The following is an 11,274-nucleotide window of genomic DNA, read 5'->3' on the forward strand; positions in this document are numbered from 1 at the left end:
CCTTCATGACCACGGACACCGCGGGCATGCCACGGCCAAAAACCGTCGCGGGAGCAACTGCCAATCTCGCAGCATACCTCATCAATCAGCGCCCTGAAGGTTCTATGGCCCAAGCCCATCGGGGTACCCTAGAAAGTCTCCCAATATTAGGGGACAACCTGGTCCCGCAGAAGGAAAGAACCACGTTATAGGCCAGCGGCTCAAAGCATCGTGCGAGAGATGCTCGAGATGGCGACGCGCCGCCAGGGAGGAATATGACAGTGATTCTTCGGATGAAAGCCAGGAGAACGACGGCGAGTTAAGGGGGGCCGATTGCTTAAGCTACAAAATTCGCGAGGCGATGCCACCTAAAAAGTTCAATCCCACCCCTACTGACGCCGCCAAATACGATGGACAGCAGGAGCCGAGGTCCTGAATAGACGACTACTTGCAGACTGTGATTCTGCACAAGGGAAATCAGATAGCAGCAATGCAATGCTTGCAGCTTTACCTGAAGGATTCAGCACGAGCTTGGCTAAGAGGCCTGCCGAAGGGTTCCATCAAATCATGGGACGACCTAGTAGACGCTTTCATTTCCAAGCAACATACAAAAGGCCCGTCGGGATTGAGGAATTACGGCATTGCCAGCAAAAGCAGAAGGAATCGATGCGTGCGTACATCGGGAGATTCACCAAGCTCTTAAACGCTGCCGAAGATGTCTCTGTCGACAGAGCAATCGATGCTTTCAGCGATGGCATCAGACGTGAAACCTCCATAGAGGAACTCGGGCGCAAAAAGCCAAAAACTATAACCAAGTTAATGGAAATCGCCAATAGCTGGGTTGATGGCGAGGACAACGTACAAAGGCCGCGACTACGCAGTGACGACGAAGACGACGACCAGCCGAAGCACGACTCGGGTGGACGAAGGGATCGCCATAAGAAAAGAAAAAACCGCAGTTACGACGATAGTAACCTGGTAGCCGCAGGATACTCTGATCGGCAGGACGATCGGTACGACGACAGACGAGACGATCGACAGGACGGCAATCGGAACAACTCTGGAAACCGCGGTAACTACAAACCACGACCACAGAGGACTCCCGAGCTACCCTTCGCCGAACAGATAAACGCTCCTTGCTACTTGCATTCGTACGTCGACTCTCTAAGGACAACAAAACAAAGTCAAGCCACCTTCTCAGAGATTGTAGGCAGTTCATTGAAATGCAGAAACTCATCCAGCAGCAGCCACAGCCGCCACCACCACCAACCCCACCGCAGCACCAGGTCCAGCAGGCTCAGCCTCACCAACCCAATGAGGCGTTTCCACCACCACGTGGGCAGATGAGCATGATCCACAGGACAGGTGTTTCAAGAAGAGAAATGAAGAAGCTCACCCGAGAAATCAATCTGGCAGAAAGTATCATGGCGAACATCCCTGAGTATGTCGAGTGGTCGTCTCAGAACATTACGTTCAGCCGAGCAGATCACCCGATGACCATACCAAAACCAGGACACGCTGCTTTAGTAGTCGAGGCGCAAATAGGGGGGTTCAAGATGAGCAAAGTCTTCATGGATGGTGGAAGCGGACTAAACCTGATATTCATCGACACAATCAAAAGTATGGGGATCACCATGAGAATGCTAGAGGATACTGACACCTGTTTTCATGGGATTCTCCCCACCTTACCAGCGTACTCTCTTGGAAAAGTTTACCTGAACGTCGTCTTCAGCAAACCCGACAACTTCAGGAAGGAAAAGATCGAGTTTGAAGTCGTGAACTGGGAATCACAGTACCACGCTATACTCGGAAGACCAGCTTATGCCAAGTTCATGGCTGTACCGCACTACGCATACCTCAAGCTGAAAATGCCTGGGAGCAACAGGACAAACATCACAGTCTATGGAAGTTTCTCACGCTCAGACAATTGTGATCGCGACTTCCAGAGGATTGCTGCAAAGTTTGGGTTAAAACAGGAAATCACCGATCTCCCTTCCAAGTCATCGCCACGAGATAATAAGGAAGAAAAACACGTCAGGAAACGAAGAAGAAGCCAGCCGACCTTGCCCCAGAAGTTTCGGCAGTAAAAGCTTCGGCAGTTGATGGCACAGCAGTCATAGGAGAAAGCAAGACACTGGCAATCGCCGTCGAGACCCCTAGTGAAATCAACGACGCTTCGAAAACCGCTAACGTGGTGGACAAGCCGGAAGATAAGAAGAACCCTTTCCTTGCTTAAGCAGATGAATAGTGTTTAGTTTTTCCTTTCTTTTCAACAGGGCCCTCCTTATTTTTCGCCCCTTTAGTCTCGTGCTTACTTTATTAATGAGAACTTAAGTTTTGATTCCTTGAAAAGCATCGCATTAATTTCGGAGCACCTAAACCGCATCATCATAAACCTTGCTTACTCCCCTTGGCGAACGATGGTGCAACGAAGTACGCGGTAAAAGATTGTGCTCTGAAAAAGCCTCTGAAACTACGAGTGCTAAAGGATGCAAAACAAACAACGACGCTGACCTTTTCCCTCTGCTACAGATGCCTCTACGAGCGCCGTAAATAGCAAGAGTCTGGAAATACATATAAAACAACCCACGTTCGATATTTTACTTATGGAAATATCAAAGAACAACGGGCTCATCGGCAGAGTCAGTGCTTCCGATACATTCGGGAGCTGTTGTCAGGACATACATCGGTTGAAAGCAAAGTTGCACATACAACGGGTTTAGCAAGACCTGCAACACGAGCTGATCACTCAAATAATTTGCTGACCAACGAATACACATACGCTTAAACGGGCAATTAAGATTTGCTCCTTCAAAAATTTGCCAACGACAGTAACACGGTAAAAGTGCATATATATGTATCTACCGAAAAATAAGTTTCAACTTCGAAATCCAAACACTTGGATGAAGTAGCCAAATTACATATTTACAACAAGAACTTGACTCTGAATTACTCTTGTGGAGTTTCTTTTTCTTTAGGTATCTTCGAATCCTCTTCAAGCCTGTCGACAATTATATTGGCAGGCAACATTACCTTCGGATACAACATCTCCAAATTACCAACCGCATTGGCAATAGTCAGCAGATTCGCCGAAGGATAACGCGCAAGGACGAGGGGAAGCGTGAATCTGGCTCCTGCAAAAACTTGAGCTCGCACCAAGTCCCGAATCTTCTTGGTGTTCCTAAATTCAGACATCAGAGACAACAGTGTAGGAGGGACCACGTTCAAAGGGAACATCGCCCTCCAAATTACTCTTAGGCCTTTGTAGCACTTGTCGAAGTAGTGGTGAACTTGCTGGACCCGATCTTGGAACTGCGCGACAGCCGAAGCTTTCGAGTGCTCCCTCCAGAAAATCTCATCGGCTGATGACAGTTGGGTTAATGCGTTCACGCGCTCGTGAATCCGCTTGTTCTCTTCAGCACGGTTCAAAGCTATGACTAGCAAGGGAATCAACGGAAGATCAGTCAATGCATTTTTGACAAAGAATAATGAGCACAAGGATCAGGGAACTTACAGTTCAAACTTTCGGTGGCCTTATGCAGTTCAGTAAGAGCATAGCGCTCTACGTCGGCTGCAATCTCGCTCTTCTTCTTGATAATGGAAGCCAAGCCATAGGTATTGCGCAAATCCTTTTCCATCTGCGCGATACGATCCTTCATACGCTGGATTCGATCAACTTCAGAAAGAGCACCCGAAGAATCATCGACAAACGCAGGCACTGGGAAAACCTGCAAAAAACAGCGTCAAAGATATGACGGATCGCATTGCTTCAGCATTGGAAGTTACTCCCATCGGGAGAGTGCAAGTAAAAATGTCATAACAAGAGTGTACTAGCAACATTGCTAGCATGGAATTTATTACAACCACAAGTTTTCCGACAGAACATTGTTTCACATCAATTTAAAAAGAAGTCTGTTACAAGAATCAAGGGGCTTGGGTCTGGATCGATAAACTAGGGCCAGCCGATGTTTTCTTTGATGAAACCAGATCAAGGAGCTGGCGTGCACACTTAAGAGCTGACGTTTTGAAGATGCCTAAATCGACGAACTGCCCATCTTGCTCTTTCGGCAGCTCCCTAGACATCTCTTCGATATCGGCCTTGAAGCCATGACCCATCATAAGTTGGAAGGCTAGGAGAGCACCATAGGTACGTGAAGTACGTTTGAATACCTCGATAACCTCCTTGGTGTTGACTGCGAAAGCATCGATCAGCTGCCCCAGAGTCCTGTCTTGACTAATTTTGGGGAAGATCATCGAGTGCATCCGCTCCATGGCACCTTTGCCCTTTTCAAGGAGCTCCCGTGTAAGTTGGTGTGCGGCAAGAGTCATTGACACACCGTTTGCCGGAGAGTTGTTTGGAAATTTATCCAAGGCATCGGCAGGGATGTCAGCGGCCTCTGCAAGAGGATGAAATGGGAAAGATTACTAACAAATGATCGAATTTGCAAAGTGATAATCGACAGGGAAGCATAAACAGAATTACCAAGCAAAGCCAAGGAAGACTGGCGAAGAAGATCATCTTTTTCAGCCGCCCAAGCTTCAGCGACCAGCCTAGACGCTTCCTCCTCCTTCAGCTTTTCCTTTAGCCTACCGAGTTCCTCCTTGAGGGAGTCGACTTCTTGGCGAGCTTCGGCGGCTATCTTGATTGCACCTTCCAATTTCGAGGACGAAGATTTAACTTCCTTCTGCAGATGAACCTTGTCCGCCTCCAGGGAAGTAAATTGAGAGGCGAAGGCCTCCAAAGAAGATATAACGGCTCGCAGATCCTTAAGGAAAGAGGAAAATAGATGTTTGACGAAGAATCATTAATCAAGGCACATTCAGGAAATTTTGCATTACGATCGAGAAATACTTACAGGTTTTCCTGAAGGAGGGGGTCGTGGCGGCAGCAGTCGAAGGAATATCCTTCCCCCTAGAAAGGGAGGAAGCAGTCGATACTTGGGCCGTGGGGGCTGCAGTAGGAGCCGAAGCTTCGGAAGCTGCGACATCCGGCAGAACGGCGCCAGATTTGGCCTTCTTAGATGGAGGCTCGATGAAACCTTCGTCACTACGAAAGGGAATGGTTGGCAAGAGTTATGAAAGAAATGCGAATGATGGAAGCAAAATACGAATTCTAGGAAAAAAAAAGGCACTCACAGGTCAAAGAGATCGTCTTCATCGGCAAAGCCGCTGGTTGATCTCTTCGCAGGCGAAGCTCTGGCCTCCTCCACAGCTGCATTAACAAAGGTATCATGATCAGCGTCGTCATCACGCACTGATCCAGCTGTATCGCAAGTATCGTTGGCTGGGCGAGGAAGTCAGAATCTATCAGATCATCGTGTTCATTCTTTGAGCTCATGTACTCGGCAGTATGAAAATCAACAGGGGCCGAGGAACCTCTTCCCTCGGAAGTGTCATTTGGTAGATCATGCAAGTTTTCAGAAACTATGGGGATCTGCCGAAGGAAAAAACAAATAAGAACAATAATAGTCGTGTCGATCAAGTGGAACGGGGTAATAAGAGTATGAGAAGGAAAATTTACCTCCATCAACGGATGATCGGCATCAAGAGGTGGATAAGAAGATATCAACGGGATTGAGTCTTCCTGGCTAAGGAGAGTGAGACGCCGAACTTCGTCAAGCAGCTCCTTTTCCGATAGTTCAGCATCGTTTATCCTGGTCTCATCCTTCGGACCCGAGTATAACCACATCGGACGAACCCATGCCATGACTGGCTGGACCCGACGTCTTAAGAACACCGCAGCTACCTCTGTGCCGATCATGGTCTGACCATCGGCTTCCTTGATCCGAAGAAATTTGACAAATAACTCGCCGGCTGTTGTTTGATGTCTACGCACGCTTCTATTCCTGTAGACAGTGTTGGGTCTCCAAGAGCAGAGGTTTGTAGAACAGCAGCAAGTTTCCCTTAAGTGAATCACCCAAGGTTTATCGAACTCAGGGAGGTAGAGGTCAAAGATATCCCTCTCAAGCAACCCCGTAATTACGATACAAGAAGTCTCTTGTGTCCCCAACACACCTAATACACTTGTCAGATGTATAGGTGCACTAGTTCGGCGAAGAGATAGTAAAATACAAGTAATATGGATGCTTATGAGTGGTAATAACAATCTGAAATAAAGATGGCAGCAAGCAAACATGTAGCAGAACTTGTTGGAAACGGGGTTTCAATGCTTAGAAACAAGGCCTAGGGATCCTACTTTCACTAGTGGACACTCTCAACATTGCAATCATAATTGAATATAAATATAAGCACTTCATCATACTACTCTCTTATTAGATATAAAGAACTCAAATTCATTGGGCAAGTGTGCAAAAGCACACCTCAAAGGCGTATTCCCAAGTACTAATAAACACCCCACACCGTCACCGTGAGCATTTATAGGAGGTACTAACACACCACAATTCATAAGGGAGTTACAAACGGCGCACACACTGTCACCATTACACCGAGGTCACAGTAACTCCAAAGTTCACATAATTAAGCACTTGAATAGCATATGACATCTAGATTGCAAAGCCTATGATCACATAGATGAACAAATAAGTACTACTCTCAAACACTCTCTTGTTGGATGACAAACACCATTCATTGTGTAGGGCTACAAGAGCTCCCTCAAGCCGGAGTAAACAAGCTCCACAACATCCGGGGTTCATATTAAAGTAACCTCTAGAGTGCATAATAGATCACACCAAGGGAGAGAGAGATGAACCACATAGCTACCGGTAGAGCCCTCAGCCTCGGGGGAGAACTACTCCCTCCTCTTCATGGGAGACAGCGATGGCGATGAAGATGGCGGTGGTGTCGATGGAGATGACTCCGGGGGCAATTCCCCGTCCCGGCGGCGTGCCGGAACAGAGACTTCTGTCCCCGGAAACGGAGTTTCGCGATGGCGGCGGCGTCCCTGGAGTCTTTCTGGAGTTTCGTCAATTGGTGTCGGGTTTTTAGGTCACGAGGGGTTATATAGGCGAAGAGGCGGCGTCGGAGGGGCACCAGGGTGCCCTCCCCACCTGGTGGCGCGGCCAGGGGTGGGCCCGCGCCCAGGTGTGGTGTGGGGGCCCCCTGGCCCATCTTCGTCTCCCCTTCGGACTTCTGGAACCTTCCGGGAAATATAAGATGTTCGGCTTTTGTTTCGTCGAATTCCGAGAATATTGCCCGAACAGCCTTTCTGGAACCAAAAACAGCAGAAAATAGTAACTAGCACCTTGGCATCTCGTTAATAGGTTAGTTCCGGAAAATGCATCAAAATAATATAAAGTATGGATAAAACATGTAGATATTTTTGATGCGTGCAGTTGACACACGTCCGTTGGGAACCCCAAGAGGAAGGTGTGATGTAGACAGTAGCAAGTTTTCCCTCAGAAAGAAACCAAGGTTTATCGAACCAGGAGGAGCCAAGAAGCACGTTGAAGGTTGATGGTGGCGGAATGTAATGCGGCGCAACACCAGGGATTCCGGCGCCAACGTGGAACGTGCACAACACAACCAAAGTACATTGCCCCAACGAAACAGTGAGGTTGTCAATCTCACCAGCTTGCTGTAACAAAGGATTAACCGTATTGTGTGGAAGATGATTGTTTGCAGAAAACAGATAAAACAAGTATTGCGAGTAGATTGTATGCGATGTAAAGAATAGGACCGGGGTCCACAGTTCACTAGAGGTGTCTCTCCCATAAGATAAAAGCATGTTGGGTGAACAAATTACAGTCGGGCAATTGACAAATAGAGAGGGCATAACAATGCACATACATGATATGATAAATATAGTGAGATTTAATTGGGCATTACGACAAAGTACATAGACCGCTATCCGGCATGCATCTATGCCTAAAAAGTCCACCTTCGAGTTATCATCCGAACCCCTTCCAGTATTAAGTTGCAAAACAACGGACAATTGCATTAAGTATGGTGCGTAATGTAATCAATAACTACATCCTTAGACATAGCATCAATGTTTTATCCCTAGTGGCAACAACACATCCACAACCTTAGAACTTTCTGTCACCTGTCCCGGATTTAATGGAGGCATGAACCCACTATCGAGCATAAATACTCCCTCTTGGATTTAAGAGCAAAAACTTGGCCGAGCCTCTACTAATAACGGAGAGCATGCAAGATCATAAACAACACATAGGTAATAACTTGATAATTAACATAACATAGTATTCTCTATCCATCGGATCCCGATAAACACAACATATAGTATTACGGATAGATGATCTTGATCATGTTAGGCAGCTCACAAGATCCAACAATGAAGCACAATGAGGAGAAGACAACCATCTAGCTACCGCTATGGACCCATAGTCCGGGGGTGAACTACTCACTCATCACTCCGGAGGCGACCATGGCGGTGAAGAGTCCTCCGGGAGATGAATCCCCTCTCCGGCGGGTGCCGGAGGAGATCTCCAGAATCCCCCGAGATGGGATTGGCGGCGGCGTCTCGGTAAGGTTTTCCGTATCGTGGCTCTCGCATGCGGGGGTTTCGCGACGGAGGCTTTAAGTAGGCGGAAGGGCAGGTAAAGAGGCGGCACGAGGGGCCCACACCACAGGCCGGCGCGGCCGGGGCTCGGGCCGCGCCGCCCTGGTGTGTCGCCACCTCGTGGCCCCACTTCGACTCTCCCTCGGTCTTCCGGAAGCTTCGTGGCAAAATAGGACCCCGGGCGTTGATTTCGTCCAATTCCGAGAATATTTCTTTACTAGGATTTCAGAAACCAAAAACAGCAGAACAACAGAACCGGCTCTTCGGCATCTCGTTAATAGGTTAGTGCCGGAAAATGCATAAATACGACATATAATGTGTATAAAACATGTAGATATCATCAATAATGTAGCATGGAACATAAGAAATTATCGATACGTCGGAGACGTATCGGCATCCCTAAGCTTAGTTCTCGCTCGTCCCGAGCGAGTAAACGATAACAAAGATAATTTCTGGAGTGACATGCCATCATAACCTTGATCATACTATTGTAAACATATGTAATGAATGCAGCGATCAAAACAATGGTAATGACATGAGTAAACAAATGAATCATAAAGCAAAGACTTTTCATGAATAGTACTTCAAGACAAGCATCAATAAGTCTTGCATAAGAGTTAACTCATAAAGCAATAAATCAAAGTAAAGGTATTGAAGCAACACAAAGGAAGATTAAGTTTCAGCGGTTGCTTTCAACTTGTAACATGTATATCTCATGGATAATTGTCAACATAGAGTAATATAACAAGTGCAATATGCAAGTATGTAGGAATCAATGCACAGTTCACACAAGTGTTTGCTTCTTGAGGTGGAGAGAAATAGGTGAACTGACTCAACATAAAAGTAAAAGAATGGTCCTTCAAAGAGGAAAGCATCGATTGCTATATTTGTGCTAGAGCTTTTATTTTGAAAACATGAAACAATTTTGTCAACGGTAGTAATAAAGCATATGAGTTATGTAAATTATATCTTACAAGTTGCAAGCCTCATGCATAGTATACTAATAGTGCCCGCACCTTGTCCTAATTAGCTTGGACTACCGGATCATCGCAATACACATGTTTTAACCAAGTGTCACAATGGGTACCTCCATGCCGCCTGTACAAAGGTCTAAGGAGAAAGCTCGCATTTTGGATTTCTCGCTTTTGATTATTCTCAACTTAGACATCCATACCGGGACAACATGGACAACGAGATAATGGACTCCTCTTTAATGCATAAGCATGTGGCAACAATTAGTGTTCTCATATGAGATTGAGGATATATGTCCAAAACTGAAACTTCCACCATGATTCATGGCTTTAGTTAGCGGCCCAATGTTCTTCTCTAACAATATGTATGCTCCAACCATTAAGGTGGTAGATCTCTCTTACTTCAGACAAGACGGACATGCATAGCAACTCACATGATATTCAACAAAGAATAGTTGATGGCGTCCCCAGAAACATGGTTATCGCACAACAAGCAACTTAATAAGAGATAAAGTGCATAAGTACATATTCAATACCACAATAGTTTTTAAGCTATTTGTCCCATGAGCTATATACTGCAAAGGTGAATGATGGAAATTTTAAAGGTAGCACTCAAGCAATTTACTTTGGAATGGCGGAGAAATACCATGTAGTAGGTAGGTATGGTGGACACAAATGGCATAGTGGTTGGCTCAAGGATTTTGGATGCATGAGAAGTATTCCCTCTCGATACAAGGTTTAGGCTAGCAAGGTTTATTTGAAAGAAACACAAGGATGAACGGTGCAGCAAAACTCACATAAAAGACATATTGTAAACATTGTAAGACTCTACACCGTCTTCCTTATTGTTCAAAGCTCAATACTAGATATTATCTAGACTTTAGAGAGACCAAATATGCAAACCAAATTTAGCAAGCTCTAGGTGTTTCTTCATTAATGGGTGCAAAGTATATGATGCAAGAGCTTAAACATGAGCACAACAATTGCCAAGTATCAAATTATTTAAGACATTTTAGAATTACTACATGTAGTATTTCCCGATTCCAACCATATAACAATTTAACGAAGAAGATTCAACCTTCGCCATGAATACTATGAGTAAAGCCTAAGGACATATTTGTCCATATGCAACAGCGGAGCGTGTCTCTCTCCCACACAATGAATGCTAGGATCCATTTTATTCAAACAAAAACAAAAAACAAAAACAAACCGACGCTCCAAGCAAAGCACATAAGATGTGACGGAATAAAAATATAGTTTCAGGGGAGGAACCTGATAATGTTGTCGATGAAGAAGGGGATGCCTTGGGCATCCCCAAGCTTAGACGCTTGAGTCTTCTTAGAATATGCAGGGGTGAACCACCGGGGCATCCCCAAGCTTAGAGCTTTCACTCTCCTTGATCATATTGTATCATACTCCTCTCTTGATCCTTGAAAAGTTCCTCCACACCAAACTCGAAACACCTCATTAGAGGGTTAGTGGACAATAAAAATTAACATGTTCAGAGGTGACACAATCATTCTTAACACTTCTGGACATTGCATAAAGCTACTGGACATTAATGGATCAAAGAAATTCATCCAACATAGCAAAAGAGGCAATGCGAAATAAAAGGCAGAATCTGTCAAAACAGTAACAGTCCGTAAAGATGGATTTTATTGAGGCACCAGACTTGCTCAAATGAAAATGCCCAAATTGAATGAAAGTTGCGTACATATCTCGAGGATCAGGCACGTAAATTGGCTTAATTTTCTGAGCTACCTACAGGGAGGCAGGTCGAAATTCGTGACAAGCAAAGAAATCTGAAACTGCGCAGCAATCCAAATCTAGTATGAACTTTACTAT

This window comes from Lolium rigidum, chromosome 7 (assembly GCF_022539505.1).
Source record: "Lolium rigidum isolate FL_2022 chromosome 7, APGP_CSIRO_Lrig_0.1, whole genome shotgun sequence".
Taxonomy (NCBI): domain Eukaryota; kingdom Viridiplantae; phylum Streptophyta; class Magnoliopsida; order Poales; family Poaceae; genus Lolium; species Lolium rigidum.